Here is a 22809-nt window from a genome sequence, read left to right on the forward strand (position 1 = left end):
TCCTGGTTTCCCTCGAGGAGACTCCGACTGCCCCTATACTCCTCCAGGAATTTACACAAACCCAGCTGTCTGCACCTGCCGTATCGCTCCTTCATTTTCTTGACGAGACTCTCAATTTCTCTCGACAGGCAGCATTCCCTACACTACCTATTAAGGCCTTAACAGGAACATACTGTCTGTGTACTCTCGTTGTTGCAGGCCTATGGACGCAATGGCAGATGAGGACAAAGAAGCAATCATTCTCAGTAAAGAGGTGGTGTTGGGAAAGATAACAGCCGAAAGGTAGATGGGTCTCCTGGCCGTGATGGAGTGCATCCCAGGGGAAGTTAACAGATGGCAGTGGGTAAATAGCAAATGCACTCGTGATAATTCACTAAAATTTGCTGGACTCTGGGACAGCTCTGACAGATTGGCAAGCTACAAATGCGAATATTTTAAAATGGACCTGTTAGCATAACTTCTTTGGTGGGGAAAATGCCCGATCTCTTAAGGAAGAAATAGTGAGCTATGTGGATAGAAATTATCTCATTGAGCAGACACAGCATCGATTCATGAAAGGTAGACTTCACTAAGATGAGTGGTAGAGCAATGTGTGCCGAGGCCACTATAAGTCTGCACAGGGATACAGATAGGCTATGTGAGTGGGTAAGGATCTGGCAGATGAAGGACAAGATTGGGAAACGTGAAGTCATCCATTTTGGTCAGACTAACAGCAAACTGATGATGAAATGGTGAAAACTTGCAGCATGCTGCTGTGCAGAGGGAGCTGGGTGTCCTTATGCACGAATCACAGCAAGTTGGTTTTCAGGTACAGCAGGTAATTAAGACAGTGAAGGGAATATTGTCCTTCATTGCTAGAGGGATGGTTATGCTGCAGCTGTACAGGGTGCTGGGGAGGCTACACCTGGAGTACTGTGTACAGGTTTGGTCCCCTTACATTCGCAAAGATGTACTGACACAGGAGGGAGTGTAGAGGAGGGTCACTAGTTTCAGTCAGGATTTCAGAGGGTTGGCGGATGCAGAGAGATTGAGGAAACTGGTAGTATGCTCATTGGAATTTCGAAATATGGGAGGTTGGATGGGAAAAAAAATAAAATTATGAACGGAGTAGATAAGATAGAAGCAGGGAGGTGATTTCCGCTAGGGGTCGCTTAAACTAGGGAGCAGAGCATCAAAATAAGGGGGTATCAGATTTAGGACTGAGTTCAGGATGGACTTCTTTAGGTAAATCTGTGAATCTGTGGAATTTGCTGCTGAGTGCAGCAGTTTAGGTTATCGACTTGACTATCGTTAGGTCAAAAGGTAGATTTGTGAACAGGAAAGGAATTAAGGGTTATGGTGAGAGAACAGGAAAGTGGAGCAGAGGCCATGAAAAGATCAGCCCTGATCTTATTAAATGGAAGAGCAGGCTTGAGGGGCCATGTAGCCTACTCCTGCTCCTCTTTCTTATGTTCTTATGTTCCCACTTTCCAGCCTGGGAATAGCAAAGGAATACCTTGTACTGTCAAAATTCGCCTTTGTCCAATTTAGAACACCATTTAGATCTGGTCTATTATTTTCTGTAACTATTTTAAAACTAGTAGAATTATCAAAGAACCCTGACAGCGTGGAAGTAGGCCATTCAGCTCATCACAACCACACGGACCCTCAGAGACTCCTACCTTACCACTGCATTCCCCATGGCTAATCCACCTAGTGTGCACATCCCTGAACAATATGGGCAATTCAGCCTGGAATATCCACACAACCTGCATATCTTTAGATAATGGGAGGAAACCAGAGCAAATAGACGAAACCCACGCAGATAGTAACAACAAGGTGATGATCCCGTTCTTATTTCCCAGTTCCACCAAAATAACTTCACTGGACGTACTCCCAGGAATATCCTCCCTCAGCACAACTGTAATGCTACCCCTAATCAAAAAGGCCACTCCGCCTCCTCTCATGTCCCCCTTCCTATCCTTCCTCTTGCATCGATACCCGGGAACATTACGCTGCCAGTCCTACCCATCTCTGAGTAACGTTTCTGTAATACCCATGATATCCCAGTGCCACGTTCAAAACCATACCCTGAGCCCATCTGCTTTCCCTGTCAGGCCTCTTGCATTGAAGTAAATGCAGTGTAACTTGTCAGTTCCACCTGGTTCTGTGCCTTGCCCTTGCCTGTCTTGACTGTCTGACTTCTGAACTGTACCAGCCTCAGACTTACCTCTTTTCTCACTATCTCTTTGGGTTTACCCTCACTGGATTAATGCCACCTGAGTAACACTAGCAAATCTCCCTGCCTGGATATTAGACACTTTCTAATTCAGGTACAATCCATCCTTCTTATGCAGGTCAACTCTACTCCAGAGGAGCTTACGATGATCAAAAGATGTGAATCCTTCTGCCCTACACCAGCTCCATAGCCAATCATTCATCTCCTCCATCCTGCTATTCTTACTCTCACTAGCATGTAGCACCAGAAGTAATGCAGATATTATGGTCGAGGACCTACTTTTTTATATTCCAGGCTAATTTGCTATATTCTCTCATCAGGACTTCATCTCTTCCCCTTCCTATGTCATTGGTACCAATGTACAATGACCTCTCACTGGTCATTCTTCCCTTTGAGAATATTCTGCTACCTGTCCTAAACATCCTTGATCCTGGCACCAGGGAGGTACCACCCCATTCTGATGTCTGTCAGCTACAGAAAGGGCAGTCTGTGCCCAACTACAGAGTCCCTTATCATCCTTGAGCGTTTGGAATCTGATATACCTCTCATTATAGTCGAGCCAGTCTCAGTAGCAGTAACTTGGCTGTCAGTGCAAAATTCCCCTGAGAGTCTATGACCACCTACATTATCCATAATAGTATACTTGTTTCAGATGGGGATAGCCACAGGAGACTCCTTCTCTACCTACCTCCCTCTCCTACCTTTCCGAGAGGTAACCCATCTACCTGACTGTATCGGCAGTTTTTCGGCCTGAAACTGCCACCTATCACACATCCTGACTTTTGTAAATTCTTCATTACCATGAAGCACCGCTCCATCTGATCCATGTGATCCAAGAGGATTTGCATCACTTCCTGTAGGCTATCCTCAGGATCATTCAAACTCCCCCTACTCTCCTCCAGGAAGTGCACATCACTGTACGAATGGCCATCTCTGCACCTTAATCTGTAGACCCAGAAAAAGGCAGAGTCTTACAGCTTTACAAAAGACTACTCTCGAATACATTAGTACCTGTATTTTACATTTAAAACATTCAACCAAAAGATCATAACAGAGGCACTTAAACTAGTAAACACTCACCCTACTGAATGTTGCAGATTTGAAAAAGTAAAACAGAGTAAGATTTACCTTTGAAGAGACTGAAACCCACTGAGCTGATCCCCGGCTGTGAGTCACAGACATACAGCATGGAAACAGACCCTTCAGTCAAACTCGTCCATACCGACCAGTTTTCCGAACCTAATCTCGTCCCATTTGCCAGCACTTGGTCAATATCCCTCTAAACCCTTCCTATTCATATACTCATCCAGATGCCGAATAAATGTTGCAATTGTACCAGCCTTCACAACTCCCTCTGGCAGCTCATTCCATAAACACAACACCGTCGCATGAAAAAGTTGCCCCTTAGGTCCCTTTTATATCTTTTCCCTCACGCTAAATCTATACCCTCCAGTTCTAGACTCCCCCACTCCAGTGAAAATCCCTTGTCTATCTATCTGATCCATGCTCATGATTTTATAAACCTCTGAGATCACTCCTCAGCCTCTGACGCTCCAGGGAAAACAGCCCCAGCCTGTACAGCCTATCCCTATATCTCAAATTCTCCAACCCTAGCAACATCCTTATAAATCTTTTGTGAACCTTTCAAGTTACACAACATCTTTGTGATAGGTGGAGAACAGAATTGCGCACAATATTGCAAGAGTGGCCAAACCAATGTCCTGAACAGCCGCAACATGACCTCCCAACTCTCTTAGTCAATACTCTGACTAATCAACGAAATCATACCAAACACCTTCACTATCCTATCTACTTGCGCCTTTACTTTCAAGGAGCTATGAACCTGCACAACAAGGTCTCTTTGTTCAGCAACACTCCCCAGGACCTGACCATGATGTGTATCAGTCCTACTAAGCTTTGCTTTTCCAAAATGCAGCACCTCGCACTGATCTGAATTGAACTCCATCTGCCACTCCTCAGCCCATTTGCCTATTTGATCAAAATCCCATTGAAATCTGAGGTAACCTTCTTCACTGTCCTCTACACCTCCAAGTTTGGTGCCATCTACAAACTTACTATCTATACCTCCCGTGTTCACATCTAATTCATTTATATAAATGATGAGAAGTAGTGGACCCAGCACGATCCTTGTGGCACTCCACTAGTCACAGGCCTCCAGTCTGAAAAATAATCATCCATCACCACCACCCTCTGTCTTCTGCCTTTGAGCCAGTTCTATATCCAAATGGCTACTTCCGTGAGATCTAACCTTGATAACCAGTCTCCCATGGGGAACCTTGTCGAACACCTTACTGAAGTCCATATAGATCACATCTACTACTCTTCTCTCATCAATCCTCTTTGTTACTTCTTAAAAACCAGATCGAGTATGTGACACATGATTTCCCATGCAGAAAGTTATGCTGACTATCCCTAATCAGTCTGTGCTTTTCCAAATACACGCAAATCCTGTCGCTCAGGGCTCCCTCCAACACCTAGTCTAGCACAGCATCTGTAGTTCCTGGGCTTGTCCAAACTGCCTTCGTTAAATAGTAGCGCCGTATTAACCAACCCGCAGTCTTCTGGCACCTCAGCTGTGACTATCAATAATACAAAAATCTCAGCAAGAGGCCCAGAAATCACTTCCCTCGCTTCCCACAGAATTTTAGGGTACAACTGATCAAAGCCTGGGGATTGATCCATCCTTTATGCGTTTCCAGACATCCCGTACTCTGTAGTATGGACATTTTTCAAGATGTCACCATTTATTTCCCCACATTCTACATCTCCCGTGTCCTTCTCCACAGTAAATACTGATGCAAAATATTGCATCTTGATAAAACAAACGAGGGCAGGACTTACACTAATTAAAAGTAAGGCTTTGAGTAGTGATATGGAACAAAGAGACTGAGAGGTACAGGTCTTCTTAGTCTGTGTCACATGTAGACAGGGTGGTTAAGAAGGTGGTTAGCACACTTATCTCCATTGCTCAGACCTCTGAGTACCAGAGTTGGGAATTTAGGTTGAGGCTGTACAGGATGCTGGGGAGGCCTCTTCTAGAATACTGTGTCCAGTTCTGGTTGTGCTGTGATAGGAAGGATATTATTAAATTGGAGCGGATTCGGAAGAGACTAACCGGGATGTTGCCATGAATGGAGGGATTGTGTCACAAGGAGAAGCTGGATAGGCTGGGATGCTTTTTCACTACAGCGTAGGAGGTTGAGGGATGACCTTAAAGGATTATAAAACCATGAAGCGTGTAGATAAGGGGGAGGGGGGGATTCAAGACCTGGGTGCATACAATTTGAAAATAGAGGAGAAAGGTTTAAAAAATAAATTGGTGATTTATTTTTACCTTTACATGTGTGAAGTGAACTCCCAGAAAAAGAGGCAGCTGTGAATACAATTACAATGTTTAAAAGACATTTAGACAAGTCCATAAATAGGAAATATTTGGATGAATGTGGACCAAGCGGAGGCAGGTGCGATTAGATTAGTTGGGAATTATGGTCAACACGGACTGGTTTAACCACAGGGTCTGTCTCTGTTCTGTATCATTTTAGGACTCAAACTCTCGCTATCTCTGAATTCCTCCATGCTCACAACTCCCCAGATCACTGTCACCTCATCCAGACTAAACTCTTCCTTATCTCTAGAAATCCTCTCTCGCCTCAGAACCATCACTATCTGTGGTATCACAAGCATCTCTGTAACATCCTCCAATTGCCTCCCATCTCATCACCCACCCTCACGATCTCTAATCTTGACAACCCCCACAAATCTGTCCTTCTCCACAGTAAAAACTGATGCCACTCGTTTAGTATCCCCCCCAACAACCCCATCTCCTGTGTCTTCACACATAGGCTGCCTTGCTGATCTTTGAGGTGGCCTATTCTCTCTCTAGTGACCCATTTGCTCTTAATGTATTTGTAAAAACCCTTTCCCTATTCGCCAAAGCGGTCTCCTGTCCCCTTTTTGCCTTACTGATTTTCCCCTCTTTCCCCTCTGTCCTTAAACTGATGCCCTCTAGTCTGTGATTGCCCAACCCTGGGAAAAAAGACTGAGTACATTCATTCGGTCCATGCCTGTCATGATCTTATACACTTCTGTCAGATCCCCCTCAACCTCATACAGGCTAAAGTAAAATATCCCAGCTTGTCCAAACTCTCCCTATAACTCAGACTATTGAGACAGTAACATCCTTGTATATGTCTTCAGCCGTCTTTCCAATTTAATAACACACTTCCTATAGCAAATTGAAAGGAAAACTGAACATTACGCTATCAGTATGGCCTCACCAGCATCCTATTAACTGTAACGTAATTCCCTGATTTCGATACTCAGTGATATGCACTGCTGAAGGCCAGTGTGTCAAAAGCTTTCGTCATTGTCCTGTCTACCTGTGAATCAACTTTCAGAGAACCATGCACCTGTAACATCTCTGTAACATTCTTGCCTCTATACTCGAAGGATGTTTGTGATTTTTGGATTGGAATAAATGCAAAATATTACATCTTGGTAAAACAAACGAAGGCTGGACTTAGACTGATTAAAAGTTGGGCCTCGGATAGTGATATGGAACAAAGAGACCGAGGGGTTCAGATCTTTGAACTATGTGTCACATGCAGACAGGGTGGTTCAGAAGGGGTTTAGCACATTTGCCTTCATTGCTCAGATCTTTGAATATAGGCGTTGGGACATTATGTTGAGGTTGTACAGGATGTTGGGGAGGCCTCTTCTGGAATACTGTGCCCAGTTCTGCTTGTGCTGTTATAGGAAGGATATTATTAAATCGGAGCAGGTTCAGAAGAGATTTACCAGGATGGTGATGGGAACGGAGGGATTGAATTATAAGCAGAGTCTGGATAGGTTGGGTCCTTTTTCACTGGAGCACAGGAGGCTGAGGGGTGAACTTATTAGAGGTTTATAAAATCCTGAAGAGTTTTGGTAATGTGAACAGCAGGTGCCCTTTCCAGGAGGGGTTGCGATTCAAGATTGGGGACATCCTTTTCTCAAATTAAAAAGTAAGGCTTTAAAAAGAAGTTCCGATGTTATTTTTTGTTTTTGCACAAGAGTGGTTCACATGTGGAATAAACTTGCAGAGGACGTGGTAGATGTGAATGCAATTACAATTTCAGGGTGGCACAGTGGCTCAACGGTTAGCACTGCTATCTCTCAACACCAGGGACACAGGCTCAATTCCTGTATTGGGTGACTGTCCATGTGGAGTTTGCATATTCTTCCCCATGACAGTGTGGGTTCCTCCAGGTGCTGCCGTTTCCTCCCACAATCCACAGATGTACAGGGGAGGTGACCTGACCGTGCTCAATTGCCCATAGTGTTCAGGAATGATTGGGTTGAGTGAATTAGTCGGGGTAAATGTAGAGCAAAAGGGTAGGGGAATGGGATTCTAATAGGAAAAAAACATTTGGACCCGTATATCAACAGGGAATGCTAGGATGGACTTGGACCAAGTGGAGGCAGGTGCGATTAGTTCAGTTCGAATTTATGGTCGACACGGACTGGTTGGACCACATGTTCTGTGTCGATGCTGTGTAACTTTATGACTCGTTACCTCTGTAAATTCCTCTATGTTTGGAACTCTCCCTATCAGTGCCATCTCATCCAGCCTTACAAGTATTCCTCATCTCTATAATTCCACTCCAGCCTCAAAATTCAAAAACCTCTATCACAAATATCTCTATCTCTGTAACATCCTCCATCCTCACAATCCTTTCCAACTTGCATCTCCTCCAGCTTCATTATCCTCCCCCTGTCTAATCCCCTCCAGTCTCTCAAAGCTCTGCTATATGTGCCTTTCTTTATTTCCAGCTTTCAGGATGCCCAATGTTTATTTCTCACTTGATGATTGCCCTTTACAATTCCTGCGCTGAGCTTCTGAATTTCCTCTTAAATCTCTGCGTCTCACTTTCCTCCCAAGAAAATCGACCAATCATGTGTCATCTATTCTAGTATCACCGTTTCTGACCTGATGTCCAATGGAGCCTGTCATATTCCTATAATAAACATCTCAGCGGTCTACAGAACAGAAAAACGCTCTGGTGGTCCATCGAATCTGAGAGAAAGAAAACTACGACTGAAAACTACCACCATACTATTATCCTCCTCTATTTTCCAGTACATGTGGAAAAGTGTCATCTATCATGGCATAGCAAGTGCACACTAAATACATCTCAAATGATTTCGGGATTTGTGTCTCCCACCCTCACAGACAGTGAGGTTTAGTGCAAGTGTTGCTCGATGATGACATCACCCACAGGAACACAGAGCAGCTGGGTCTGTGCAAACCAGAGTTTGCCCACACATTGGGAAGGATGGCAGGGTCCCTGAGAGGGGGCACAGGAGAGTTACCAGGATGGTTCAAGGAATGGGGGATTTTAGTTGCAGGGACATGGGTGTTGTTAATACATATCAAGAATATCCATCTACAATAGATGGACTCTTGTTCTCAACCTCTCCCCTTGCCTGGGCTGTGGTAACCTTCAGGTTAAACCACCACCAGACATCTCTCCCTAATGAGAGAGCAGCCCTATGGTCTGGTAGGACAATGCTGACTTTACCTTTTACACAGTGATGCCACTGTGCATCGGGGGTGGAGAGAGGGAATGCTGAAGGTGGTGGATGGGACACCACTCAGGCACAGTGCTTTGTCCTGGAGGATGTTCGCTTTCTTTAATACTGTTGAGGGCTGCACTGATGAAGGCAAGTGGAGAATGTTCCAACACGATCCTGATGTGTACCTTATAGAGAGCAAACAGACACTGGGGAATCAGGGGTTTGGGGAAACTGAGGTGTTCTCGTTGTAGCAAAGGAAATTGAGGGGAGCTGAGAGACAAGTGCTTACAAAACATATACAACAGGATGTTAAACCTTGCACTCATCAACTCATCATAAAAGGATTACTGGACACATATTTAAGATTTTGGGGAGATCTATTGACAGGACGGTTTGATTCAAAGGAGAATTTTTATGCAGAAAATGGAATTGAGCTGGAACAAAATACTCACACACAGTGCAAATATCCAGGTCCTGAGGTCCTGATGAATGGAGTAATTCAATCAGAGTTTGGCATTACAGTTACTGAGATTGCCATCTGAATATCCACCTGTAGTATCCTGTAATACAAATTTATAAAATCTGTCACTGTCAGTTCAGGTTAGAAACTCACACCATCCCCTCCTCCTGGTCCAGGATGACTGTACATATTACCCCTTGTGGAGGTCAGTAGTCAGTTCAGGGGGAAATCTGTGTGGGTTTCTATGATTTTCCAACTTGGGACTTCATGTGACTGAACAGGGCAGATCTTTGACACATGGGACAGAATGTTCCAAGAGTCAGTGAGATTTGGAGAGCAGGATTTCCTTCCTTTTCTTTCCTTCCGTTCTGCCGCTGTGCCTCATCAATAAGACATGGGGGGGGGGGGGGGGGGGTGAAAGGCTCATGCAGCTCGATGGGCAAGTTGTCTCCATTCTGACCAAAGGGCAGCAAGATCCTCCCAGTCATTCCAAAGAGTCTCTCTGAAGACAGCAACTCAGCATGCTTCCCACTGCCTGGTGCTCCCTGGAAAGGTTTAGAAGAATGAGGGGGGAGTCTCCTAGAAAATGTAGAACAGTAAAATTCCAAAAGGATTATAAACAGTTTACAGAGATGGATTCGGAGAAGTGGACAAGTTGGTAAATGGAGCATAACTTGGGATAATGTGAAGTTGTTCATTTTGGAGGAGGTAATAAAAGAACAGAGGACTATTTAAATGGTGGAAACTGTAGAAATCTGCAACACAAAATGGACCAGGGGGTAACTGTGCAGGAAACACAGAAAGCTAGCACACAGTTACAACAGGTCATCAGGAAGGGGAATGGAATATTATTCCTGATTTCAGGGGATTTGCAGTATAAGAGTTTGGAGTATATACCTGAGAGCCACTTTATATATGCGAGTGAGACCACATATGGAGTAATGAGAGAAATTTTGGTCCCTTTATTTAAGGAAATACATCACTTCATCGGAAGCATTCAGAGAAGATTTACTGGGATGATCCCTGGTTTGCAGGGACTATCTTTTAAGAAAAGGCTGAAGAAGTTGGGACTGGACTCATTGGATTTGGGGGAGAATGAGAGGCGATCTTATTGAAACATAGGCTTATTAAGGGGTATGTCAGGGTAAATACTGAGAGGATGTGTCCCATCATGAGGGAACCTAGAACCAGATTCTGGGTCAGTTGCAGAATCAAGGGTTCTGTTTTAGATTTGTCAACTTTAATGCAACACAGACATGGGTAAGGGGTTTCAGTAGCAATGGAGCTGGGGTGAGGTGGAGAAAAGCAACATTTTAGAGATTGGAGTTCCAGGTGTTTGCAATTGTGTAGATGTCTGATCAGAAGGTTACCTTGGGGTCAGAACATGAGAGCAATATTGTTAAGTTCTGCCTCAGGCATTTCCCAGTGAGAGGGAGGGGCTGAGCAGGAAGGGAAGGGAATTTGTAATAGCAACTGAAGGCAATGGGTTTAACCATTGCAGTGTTTCAGTGGAGGAAATTGCAGCCAATCGAGTGGTAAGCAGTTTGATGAATGAGTAACAGTGGAGCAATAGAGAGGGATGATAGGGAGAGAGAGCTGGGCATCGTCAGTGTACATGGGAAACCGATACGATGTCACCTCCTGGCAGTATGTAGGTGAGATACAGGAGGGGACAAAGATAGATCCTGGATGGACACCACATATGAGGAATTCAGAAAGGAAAGGGAATATGGAGATGGAGCAGGATTTTCCAACAACCTTGAGGTCAAGTATTAGTTCTTAGCAGAATTGGAGAGAAGGACATAACCAGAAAAGACAGACAGGACAACGAACAATATTTGTGAATTGGGGAGGGGGAGTGATGAGGAGGGGCCCGACTCCAAAACTGCTATTTCTACATCAGTGACATCACCCAACTCCACCCTAGTCTCAGCTCATTTACTGAAATACTCGTCCATCCTTGTGTTATCTCCAGACTACGTTATCCAAACACAGTCCTGGCCAGCCTCCCACATTCAACTTACATATAATCTCAAGAGTATCGAAAACCCTCCTGCCCGAGTGCTCACTTGTACCAAAACTTGTTGATTCATCAAAAGGCTCCTTCCAAGCAACAATTTAAAATTCTCACCCTTGATGTAATTCCTGGCTGTGAACATCCCTGTCTCCCTGAACCACACAACCTGAGAGACCTCGACAACTCATTTTCTTTCAGACTCCCAAAGATGCATTTATGTATTGCTTCACCAGTCTGGCTGTTTCGACACGGTCAAGGGAACAAAGTCTGGAATTCGCACCCTGACCCTCTCAGACTTGCTTTCCTCCTTTAATCTATTCCTGAAAACCTGCTTATTTGGCAATACTTTTGATCACCTGACCTAATATCCCCATCTGTGGCCTTATGTCAGAAATTCTCAATTTCTGTGAAATTATAAAAATGATAAAAATACAAACCGTTGTTGATTTGCACACACATTGTCAACTCTTCACTGTCACTGAGTGAATAATCTGTAACATCTCTTACCCAAGTCACCACACCAACTGCAGCTGTACAAGGAAGTCAAACATCACCCTCTCCACAGGCAATGGGGCTTTGGCATTAATCACTGGTGTCTGTGGAGAGAGAAACACATAGTTGATATTTCAGGGAGTGCTAAATGCATTACAGGAAGTGAGAATGTTGCAGAATTTGATGGTCAGAAATGGAAGGAAAATGCACTCTTTTGTTGAAAAAAAGATTTATTCACTGGCAAAGATACTGTGGAAAATTTAGTCCGTTGAGAGAGCAGCACATTGTCAGGGGTTGGGCAGCAGAGGAAAATTAACTTACAAAAGGTCTGTGAAAGTAACAGTAAAACACTAAACAAGCCAAACAGCCTGTGCCCAAAGACTTTAACTCCCTTCCCGCTCCACCAAAGATATGCAGGTCCTGGGCCACCTCCACCGCCAAATCCCAGGCATCTGATGCCTGGATGAAGAACGCCTCATCATCTGTGTTCAGATCCTCCAATCACATGGGATCAATGTGGAATTCACCAGTTTCCTCATTTCCACTCCACCCACCTTATCCCAGATCCAGCCTTCCAACTCGGCACTGCCCTTTTGACCTGTCCTACGTTTCCAACTTCCTTCCCACCAATCGGCTGCTGCCTGACCTGCTGTGCTTTTCTAGCATCACACTCTTTGACATTGAAAACATCCTGACTCTGACACTGTGTAAATCCTGCCCTATCACTCCCTGCCAAGGAAGGCTGTGCATGCGTCCCCCTACAGCTTGCCCCTCTCAAAGTTGGCAGCCACACACATGTCCCGTGGATCACTGCCCCCAATAAAGATGGCGGCGATCACTCACACCTTTCACCATTTGAAGCATTTTCCCGTTTGCCACAAACACAGGCCTGGGATTTTCAAATTTGTGTTTTCCGATGTGCACTAAGTTCTGTAAAACGTCTCAGCCCGTTCCATTAAAATTTCCTTCTCTTCCTGATCAATATGTCTTTCCTTAACCATGCCCTGCACCTTCACACATTTCCAATGCCTTGATCACAACATCACAGTGCTGCCAGTGAAGCTTATCACGTGGTATCACTTTATTCCTGATGAAGGGCTTTTGCCCGAAACGTCGATTTTGCTGCTCCTTGGATGCTGCCTGAACTGCTGTGCTCTTCCAGCACCACTAATCGAGAGGCTTATCACGTGGTTGAGTGTAGCCACGCCCCTCATTCACTCAGACCAACCGGCACTACCTTGTCTTTCAGACCCGTCCCCATCCTTTTATTGGTCCTGCACTGAGATCAATCACCAGAGGCCCTTTGTGGGCTGGAGCATGCTCAGTGCTTCCTGCTTTTGCTGCTGTTTATCAGGTATAAGAGAGAGAGTGTTCATTCCTGTTTCTCCTAATGTCAGACATTAACAACAACGACCTGCATTGTATGGAGCCTTTCACACTGACAAATCTCCTAAAGTGCTTCACGAATGCTGGAAATGTTGATTAAAGAGAACAACTTTAAGATACATCTTTGAGGAGTATAGAGGGGGTTGGGAAGGATATTTAAGAGATTTTTAGATCAGACAAACCGTCTAAAGAGCAACCCAACCAGACCAATTCCCCTACATCTAACACGACGGGCAATTTAGCATGGCCAATTCACCAACCTGTACATTTTTGGACTGTGGGAGGAAACCGGAGCACCCGGAGGAAACCCACGCAGACACTGAGAGAATGTGCAAACTCGACACAGACAGTTGCCTGAGGTGGGAATAGAACCCGGGTATCTGGCGCTGTGAGGCAGCAGTGCTAACCACAATGCCACCGTGCCGCCCATCTGCAACTCTGTCCTCTGCAGCTCCAATCATGGAGTGATGTCTGTGGAGAACAGCTTACGACGGAGACAGTTAGTGGCTAACCGTAGTTTAGCAACCCCATGTCCTAGCCCCCCTACCCCACACACCAGTCCTTGTTCTCACAGCCTGTCATTACACACTACCTATGGTTAGCCACTAACAGTTTCCACTAACAGCTAGTAGCCCTCCCCCAGCTAGATCGTTATCCACTCCTTTATCCAACCCTTCTTCTCGCTCTATTCCCACCTATCCTTTAATCCTTACATCCTCCCCTAAACCCTTCCCTCTGCATATAAACCAACATTTTTTTCTCTCAGTATCAGTTCTGAGGAAGGGACACCGGATCTGAAATGTTAACTCTGATTTCTCATCACAGATACTGCCAGACCTGCTGAGCTTTTCCAGAACCTCCTGGTTGTTTTTTCTGATTTACATCTTCCACAGTTTTTTGGTTTTAATTTACCGGGAGTTTGTAATTCAGGTCCAACAGCCTCTGTCCCAGTCTCTGCTGTCTCTCCCAACCCCACCCAGTGACACGGCACCTGCACAGCTCATGGACCTGTGTCATCTTGCTGGCCACACCCCTCATTCACTCCCATTGGCTGCAGGACCACACAGACTCTCCTCCCATTGGTCTGGAGCTGCCGTCAATCAGCCGGGCCCCATTGTGATGAGAGTGGAGGGCTAATCCCTCTCTCTGCCCTGGGATGAGCTTCATCATTCACAGTGAATGGGGCAGTACCACAGAGCACAGGGCCTGGGGGCTATTCAGCCCATTGGGGCTGTACTCTCTCCCTCTGGAGATGCTGCAAATCTGTCCCAAATCCCCTCCTATTTGCCCACAGCCCCCCAAATCTTTCCTTAAAAATTAAAATTCCAAGTCTCTTTCAGAATACCTGCTGAATCTGTGTCATTCAGACTGTTCCAGATGCTTAGAACTTACTGAGTACAATAATGTTCACATTTTCACTTTGTATTATTTGACAATTACTTGAAAGTAGTTACTAAAAGTTATGACAGTGTTAACAATTCCTCTCTCTCCTCAAATTCAAGACCTTGGAACCAAATCTGCACCAGGTCAAAATCACTGCTTCACCTTCTCAGCTCCAAGGACAATTATCTGTGCTTCAGCTTGCTCTCCACAAAAGAGGAATGCATCTTAGTTTATTAATGTCATAGACATATACAGCACAGAAACAGAACTTCGGTCCAATTCATCCATGCCAACTAGGAATCCTAAACTACTGGAGTCCCATTTGCCAGCTATTGGCCTGTATCCATCAAAACCCTTCCTGTTCACGTACCCAATCGGATGCCTTTTAAATGTTGTGATTTTATCAGCCTCCACTACTTCATCTGGCAGCTCATTCCATACACACACCACACTCAGCTTGCAAACGTTGCCCTTAGATTCCTTTTAATCGTTGCCCTCTCAACCATGTGCTCCAGTTTTGGACCCATCTAACCTCAGGAAAAAGAACCCCGTCTGCTCACCTTATCCATGCCCCTCGTGATTTTATAAATCTCCATGAAGTCACCTCTCAGTCTTGGACTCTCCAGGGAAATTAACCCCAACCTATTCAGCCTCTCCCTGTAGCCCAAATCCTCCAAACCTGGCAACGTTTTTGTAAATCTTGTCCGAACCTTTTCACGTTTCACAACATCCTTCCCAGAACAGGGAAAATCAAACTGAAAACAGAATTCGAGAAGTGGCTTAATCATTGTATTTTAAATGTTGTAATTGTACTCTCCTTCCCTTGGCAGCTCACTCCAAACATGCACTGCCCTCAAACTGTCCAACTCTGGCAAAGTCCTTGCAAACATTTTCTGAAATGTTTCAAGTTTCACAACATCATTCCTGGAACAGGGAGATTGGAACTGAAAACAGAATTCCAGAAGAGCCTTAATCAATGTCCTGTACAGCAACAACATGACGGAGAGCATAACAAACGCTGCATTCACTCCCTTACCTACCTGTGACTCTACTTTCAAGGAACTATGAACCTGCACTCCAAGGTCTCTTTGTTCAGCAACACTTCCCAGGACCTTACCAGTAAGTGTATAGGTCCTGCCCTGATTTGTCTTTCCAAAATCCAACAGCTAACATTTATCTCAATTGAACTCTATCTGCCATTCCTTGCTCCACTGGCCCATCTGATCAAGATCCTGTTGTATTCTGAACTAACCTTCTTCGCTGTCCACTACACCTCCAATTTTGGTGTCTTGTGTAAAGCTACTAACCATATCTCATATATTCACATCCAAGTCATTTATATAAGGACCCAATAATTGATCCTTGTAGCACACTGCTGCTCACAGTCCTCCAGTCCACAAAGCAAATCTCCATCATCACCCTCTGTCTCCTACCATCAAGCCAGTTTCGTACCCAAATGGCTTGTTCCCCTTCATTCCATGTTATGTAACCCTGCTAACCAGTCTGCTTTGTGGAACCTTGTCGAATGTCCATATAAACAACGTTCACAGCCTGGTTTAATCAATTTTCTTTGTCACTTCAAAACATTCAGTCAAGTTAGTGAGACACTATTGTGCACGTACAAAGCCACATTGAGAACAGTCAATGATTATTCCTTACTTTTCCAGATAGATGGATATCCTGTCCCTCAGAATCCTTTCCAACAACTTGCCTGCCACTGACTTCAGGCTCACTATTTTCTTGTTCCATGGCCTCTCCTTACCACCTTTTTAAAATAATGGCACCTCATCTGTCGCTATCAATGATACAAATACCTCAGGAGAGGCCCAACAATCACTTCCCTAGATTTCCAGAAAGTTCCGGGATACATCTGATCAGGTCCCAGGGCTTTATTCAACTTGATGCGATTCAAGACATCCAGTAACACCTCCACTGTAACATGGATACTTTTCAAGTTCTCTCTGTTTATTTCTCCAAACTCTCGAGCTTCCATATCTTTCTCCAGTAAAAATGACGTGAAATATTTCCATATCTTTCCCACCCCTGGTGGTTCCATAGACAGCCTCGTTAATCTTTAAGGGGTCCTATTCTCTGGTCCAGTTAATCTTTTGTCTGTGATATATTTGTTTGATCTCTTTGGATTCTACTTAAACCATTTCCTGAAGCTATTTCATGTCAAACAGCATCAGCAGCAAGCAACAGAGCTAAACGATCCCACAACCAATAGATCAGATCGGAGCTCTGCAGTTCTGCCACACCCAGTTGTGAACGGTGATGGACAATTAAACAACTCACTGGAGGAAACATCACAGATATCCCCACCCTTACCGGTGAAGGGGTCTCACACGCCCACGCACCAGATAAGATGACAGCATTTGCAGCAATCTTCAGCCAGAAGTGCAAAGTGGGATGATCCATCTCAGCCTTCTCCAGTGATTTCCAACATCACAGATGTGAGTTTTAAGCCAGTTTGATTCAGTGTGAATAACATCAAGAAATGGTTAAGTAGTGCAAAGGCTACGGGCCCTACCAATATTCTGGCAATAATACTGATGGTTTGAGCTCCAGAACTTGCCACCCACCAAGCTAAGGACCGCTCCAGCCCTGGCATCTAGCGACAATGTGGAACCTTGCCCAGGGATGTTCAGCACAAAAACACAGGGCAATGCAACCCAAGCAATTTCCATCTATCAGTCCACACTCGATCAGCAGTAAAGTGATGGAAGATGTCATCAAAAGGGGTATCAAGCAGCATCTGCACAGTAATAGCCAGCTGAGTGACACTCATTTTAGGCTCCACCAGGGTCACTCAGCTCCCGATTGTGTTACGGCCCTGATTCACAACCTGACAACCAGCTGAATCCCAGAGGTGAGGTGAGGGTGACAGCCCAGTCCCACTCCAAGATCACTATTTCTAGCTGATTCTACCCTTGTCTCAGCTCATATACTGTCATCCACCTTGTGTTATCTCCAGACGTCAGTATCCAAACACACTCCTGGCCAGCTTCCCACATTCAATCTCCCTGTAATCTTAAGAAAAACTAAATCTCTGCTGCCCAAGTACTCCCTCGTACCAAAACTTGTTGATCCATCACAAGGCTCCTATTCATAATCAACAACATAGAGCCACAGAGATGTACAGAATGGAATCAGACCCTTCAATCCAACCCGTCCATGCCAACCAGATATTCCAACCCAATTCCGTCCCACCTGCCAGCATCCGGCCCACATCCCTCAATTTAAAATTCTGACCCTTGATTTAATTCCTGATTGTGATCATCCCTAGCTTGCCGCATCAGACCTCCGTGAAGACCTCGACAACCCATTCTGTTCGAGACTCCCAATGATCTATTAATTCATTACTTCACCTGTGTGGCTGCTTTTACAGTTGCCAAAGCATCATTTTCTGAAATTCGCAGCCAAAACCTCACAGGTCTGCTTTCCTCCTTTAAGACATTCCTCAAAGCCTGCTTATTTGGCAATGCTTTTGGTCACCTGACCTAATACCATCAGTCTCTGACCTTATGTCTAAAGTTCCCAATAATATTTTTGTGAAATTATAAGCATGATGATAAAACTACAAACTGTTCTTGATTTGGACATTACCTTCAAATCATCACTGTTGCTGTAATGAATACTCTGTAATATCTCTTACCTAACCACATTGTGGGAGTACCTTCACCACACAAACTGCAGCTGTACAAGAAAGTCAAACATCACCCTCTCCACAAGCAACAGGACTTTGGCATTAATCACTGGTATCTGTGGAAGGAGAAACACAGTTGATGTTTCAGGCAGTGCAAAACAGATTACAGGGAATGAAAATGGTGCAGAATTTGATAGTCCGAAATGGAAGGAAAATACACTTGCTTATTGGAAAAAAGAATTCTTGAGTGTCAAAGATTTTCCAGAAAGAAAATTAATAAGCAGCACATGGTCAGGGGCTGGGCGGCAGAGAAAAATTAACTTACAAAAATGTCTGTAAAAGTAATCGTAAAATACGAAACAGACCAAAAATACACCCATTGTTTGATACTGAGCAAGCTAGATATTGACAAAGTGCTCATAAGGGAGCCCAGAGATGAAGTAGAGCTGTAGAAGCTGTTATGATCCCACAGTCATAGAGACGTATTGCACCGACACAGACCCTTCGGTTTAACTCATCCATGCCAACCCGGTATCCGAACCTAGTCTATTCCCATTTGCCAGCACTTGGCCCATATCCCTGTAAACGCTTCCTAATCATATCATGTGTCTATTTAGATGCCTTCAACAAGTTTTAATTGTACTAGCCTCCACCACTTCCTCTGGCAGCTCATTCCACCCACTGCATGAAAGAGTTGTTCTTTAGCCCCCTTTGAATTTTTGCCCCGTTAACCCTAAAGCAATGTCCTCTACTTTTGGACACCACTACTCCAGGGAAAACACCTTGTTCATTTACCTTGTTCATGCTCCTCATGATTGTATAAATCTCCATAACATCACCGCTCAGCCTATGGCACTCCAGGAAAAACAGCCCCAGCCTTTTATGCCTCATCCTGTAGCTCAAATCCTCCAACCCTAACAACATCCTTGTAAGTCTTTTTTGAAACCTTTCAAGTTTCACAGCACCCTTCTGATAGGAGGCAGGCCAGAATTGCACACAATATTCCAAAAGTGGCCTAATGAATGTCCTGTACAGCAACATGACCTCCCACATCCTATATTCAATGCTCTAGCCAATAAAGGAAAATACACTGAACACCTTCTTCATCATCCTATCTACCTGCAACTTGACTTGGAAGTACTGTGAACCTGCAGTCCAAGGTCTCTTTGTTCTGCAAACGTCTCCAGGGCCTTTCCATTCAGTGCATAAGTCCTGGGCTGAAAAACGTATTGCTGGAAAAGCACAGCAGGTCAGGTAGCATCCAAAGATCGGGATAATCGACATTTCGGGCATGAGCCATTCTTCAGGAATCCTGAAGAAGGGCTCATGCCCGCAATGTCGATTCTCCTGATCTTTAGATGCTGCTTGACCTGCTGTGATTTTCCAGCAACACATTTTTGAGCTCTGATCTCCAGCATCTGCAGTCTTCACTTTCCCCTAGAGTATAAGTCCTGCCTTGACTTGCTTTTCCAAAATGCAGCACCTCACATTAATCTAAATTAATCCATATCTGATCAATATTTCACTGTAACCTGAGGTAACCTTCTTCCCTATGCACAATACCTCCAATTTTGATTGACCTGCAAACTCAGTTACAATAGCAAGTCCTTTAAATGAATGACGAAACAAATCCAGAAATAAACATTCATTACTCTGAGTTTGAATGTACTCTGTGTAAATCCTGCCCAATGACTCTGTACCAGAGAAAGGCTGCACATGCGCCTGGCTGCACCTTGCCCCCTACAAAGATGGCGGCTGCGCACGTGTCCAGTGAATCGTTGCCCCGAATAAAGATGGCGGTGCTCACTCAGGCCTGCAGCCGCGCTGAGGCAATTTCCCTTTTACTACAAACACGGGACTGGGAAGTTCAAATTTGTGTTTTCCGACGTGCACAACATGCTTGTAAAACCTCTCCCCTCATAGCAATACAGTTTTTCTCCCGTTTCCCTCTGTTTATTTGTTTCTTTCCTTACCGTATCCTTTCGCTCCATAACTTCCGGAAAATTCATCACAGCGACTCTCCGCTGCGCGCGAGGGTAACCACGTGGTTTAGTCTAGTTCTGCCCCTAGTTCACTTTGATTGGTTGGAGGACCAACCTCCCCTGGTCCTCCAGTTCCGCCCACCGTCCTTTCATTGGTCCGGTGCTGACATCAATCACCCCTGGTCCCTTTGTTGGCTGGAGCATGCACTGTGCGTCCTGCTTTCGCTGATATGTTGGGTCATGTGATGGGAGAGTTCACTGAGGGGAAGGATCCCTTTGTGTGAGCTCTGCAGTAGATTTCCATTATTCATGGAGGGAATTCCCTTCCTACTCATGACTGTATAGCTGTGATTGATGAATCAATGCCATCTGAACCAGTACATAAACACACCATTTTCACAACATCTGAGATCTTCAGCACATTGTATCACACTCTTCTTTGGAGATAAAAAAAGCATGAAATGGAGCCTCAAGGAATCAGAACAGGAATAGGGCATTCATTCCCTTCGGCTTGTTCCCCCATTCTATCAGATCATGGCTGGGCCAACCCAGACCTCAACACCTCTTTTATGCTTGATCCGCATATCCCTCAACTGCTCAATATTTCAAAAATCTATCTGGCCTCTTTTAGAATAATTTGAGACAGAATCATAAATTCCCTACTGTGTGGAAACAGGCCCTTCAGCCCAACAAGTCACACTGACCCTCATGACTAACCCAACCAGATCCATTCCCCTTCCACACTTAACTTTCACAATTTTTTGGGCTAGAAAATTCTAGCCATTCACTGAGAGAAAAAAATTCTTTACATTTTTTACAAAATGAATGTTCCCTTATGTAATGTTTAGTTTGAGACTTCATTGGTGCTAGAAGATCGAGTCAACATCTACCCTGTCAAGCTCCTCAGAACCTTGTTTCCATAAGATCACCCCTTATATTATGTGGGTGGCACAGTGGTTAGCACTGATATCTCACAGTGCCAAAGACCTGGGTTTAATTCCTGCCTCAGGTGACTCTCTATGTGGAGTTTGCACGTTGTCTGCGTGGGTTTCCTCCGGGTGCTCCGGTATCCTCCCACAATCCAAAAAAAGTGCAGGTTAGGTGAATTGGCAATGCTAAATTGCCTGTAGTGTTAGGTGAAGGGGTGAATGTTGGGGAATGGATCTGGGTGGGTTGTGCTTCGTCAGATCGGTGTGGACTTGTTGGGCCAAAGTGCCTGTTTCCACACTGTATGTAATCTGTTTGTCGAGATTCTATTGAATAATGACCTAACCTGTTTAGCTATTCTTGATAGGTCAACCTTTTCATCCTTGAAGCGGCTAGCTGAATTTTTTTTGAATTGTCTCCAATACTGGTTTATCCCTTATTAAATATGGGAACTAACATTGTGTACAGTACTCCAAGTGAGGTCTCAGCAACAGCCAGTGTGGTTAACCAATCCTCACTCCATGCAAATAGGTTACCCCTGACACAGTGAGCTCCTGTATTATGCAATTAACTTTGCTGTAGCACCTTATCATATGCATTTTTTAAAACCCAAATACAGAACATCATTGGATTGCCCTTTATCAGCCCTGCTTGTTATCTCCTAAATGAACTGTTGCAAATTTGTCATAGTGTCTCTTTCACAAAACCCAGTCTACAATGTTAAATGATAAGCTTTTCTAAATGTCCTGCTATTTATTACTTTAATATTCGACTCTGCCATATTACAAACACAGACATTAAACTAACTATAGTTTCCTGATTTCTGTCTCCCTTCCCTTCTTGAACAGGTGCATCAATCCACTGGATTTTTTCTGTATCCCCTGATTCTGGAATATTCCAATTGATGCCTTGAATGTCTCTGCAGTCAGTTGCCCTAAAAGTGTTTGATCCAGGCCATTAGGTCCTGTCTGCCATTAGTCCTATTAGTTGGTCAATACTTTGTCCCCTGTGACAAAACTGTTATAACATTTTTCTACTCATGATTAACTTGCTTATTTGCTACCTTTAGGATGATAACGGTATCCTCCTTCATGAAGATCAATGTAAAATATCGGTTTAAATTATCTGCTGTTTCCCTGTACCCATGATCAATTCCACAGTCAGAACCTCCAAGGGTTCGATGCTGACGTTAGATACTCAATTTTTATATACCTGTACAACTCTTGTCATTCATTTTTGTTTCTTGTCAATTTAATTACATGATCAGTTTTCTCCCTTTTTAGTCATCCGCGGCTATGTCATTCTTTTCCTTGTGGGTACTGCTCTTGACTGCCTTTGTTACCCACGGGCGGTTCACCTTTCTCTTCGCGTTCTCCTTTTTGCTTCAAATTAACTTTTGCTAAGAATTATGTAAAACAAAACTCATCATATTACAGTGACTGAGCATGTGATTTTTTTTAAACATTGGATGCCTTAATGTTCTCATTGGGTTTTGCTGTTTCAAAGAAGATCTGAGATCAGCTGCAAAGGAAGTGACAGCTGATTCACTGTTAATTTCCAAAATTAATTTAAATACTTGCAAAAAGAAATTGTTTGTATTACTGTGAGAGCAGGGATCTAGCCAAATACCTATTTTAAAAAAGGTAGCACAGTTGTGATGGGTTGAAGAGGGGCCTCCGATTTCAAAAGCACAATGTGATCCAAGTTGTCTTCTAATCTGTG

The 22809-nt window shown here is 44.2% G+C and overlaps 1 long non-coding RNA gene across 7 annotated transcripts in view; it reads right to left on the bottom strand.

Annotated features, from left to right (window-relative positions):
* The window catches only part of LOC140458773 (uncharacterized), a 32538-nt gene extending 12323 nt beyond the window's left edge, over positions 1-20215 (bottom strand). For 4 of the 7 annotated variants that reach the window (XR_011953684.1, XR_011953682.1, XR_011953683.1 and 1 more), the window contains exons 1-4: positions 20152-20215; positions 18188-18294; positions 11779-11867; positions 9247-9354 (exon numbers count right to left, since the gene is read on the bottom strand). This is a non-coding gene — a long non-coding RNA (uncharacterized lncRNA). Of the gene's footprint in view, positions 1-5573; positions 5613-8799; positions 8980-9246; positions 9355-11778; positions 11868-18187; positions 18295-19830; positions 19901-20151 lie in introns of those variants that run through there. The other 3 variants (XR_011953685.1, XR_011953679.1, XR_011953681.1) reach the window with 3 other exon arrangements.
* Between the last annotated feature and the right edge of the window lie 2594 nt (positions 20216-22809).

The sequence above is a fragment of the Chiloscyllium punctatum genome, chromosome 34 (genome assembly GCF_047496795.1).
Source record: "Chiloscyllium punctatum isolate Juve2018m chromosome 34, sChiPun1.3, whole genome shotgun sequence".
NCBI classification, from domain to species: domain Eukaryota; kingdom Metazoa; phylum Chordata; class Chondrichthyes; order Orectolobiformes; family Hemiscylliidae; genus Chiloscyllium; species Chiloscyllium punctatum.